Source organism: Macadamia integrifolia, chromosome 12 (assembly GCF_013358625.1).
Source record: "Macadamia integrifolia cultivar HAES 741 chromosome 12, SCU_Mint_v3, whole genome shotgun sequence".
In the NCBI taxonomy this organism is placed as follows: domain Eukaryota; kingdom Viridiplantae; phylum Streptophyta; class Magnoliopsida; order Proteales; family Proteaceae; genus Macadamia; species Macadamia integrifolia.
Genome location: NC_056568.1, coordinates 3,542,261 through 3,543,042, shown reverse-complemented (window position 1 = coordinate 3,543,042; position 782 = coordinate 3,542,261).

The following is a 782-nucleotide window of genomic DNA, read 5'->3' as shown; positions in this document are numbered from 1 at the left end:
TATGGTTAAATGGGTTCGCGTTTTGCTTTATAAGTTATCACGGGTTGCATCCCTCTTGTTATTTTTGAAATGTCTAAGAGGCGGGAGAATGGGGGATGGCTACTGGCTAGCCGCTGGAGACTAGAGATAGAGATATTATTTAAAACAAAATCAAATTATTTCTTCTAGAGGTCGTTCCTTTAAAAAAAAAAAAAGTTTAAGAACATGCTTCCCCAAAAAAGGAAAAAAAAAAAGGTTAACAAGTATAGGAAAATCTAGTTTTACAGGCACATCTAAAAAATAATAGGATCAAGGAAAAATGACCCGAACGAAATCAAAATTTGGATCCGGAATTCTTCTGGATATTGGCTGGCCTTCTCCTCGCTTTCATTTATTTTCCATTTCTTCTTTCGAGATTTGAATTTGACATTGTCACGTGTCTCTCTTTTCCTCTTCAACCTTAAATTTGAATTTGAGGGGCTTTATTCTTTTCAGAAAAAATAATAATAATAATATTCTCCAACGGTACAAAGGTACAATCATAATCATAATTTATATCCGCAAAAACGCTCAGATCGGATCAGATTGAATCCGTTGAGACCGATGCGACATTAAGTGGGTTAAATAGAAAAGCTACCAAGTGAAAGGAAGTCCGGCCTTGCCCTATCACTGTTTGGCTTGGCTGATTATGATTTATGAGTTTGAGTCAACATATTTTACTGTCATTCGTTCTATCTGAGGAAGCTCGGTTTCCTATATGAGGGCTTTGGCCTGGGTGATTTCCCCAAGGAAAAATGTCTCAT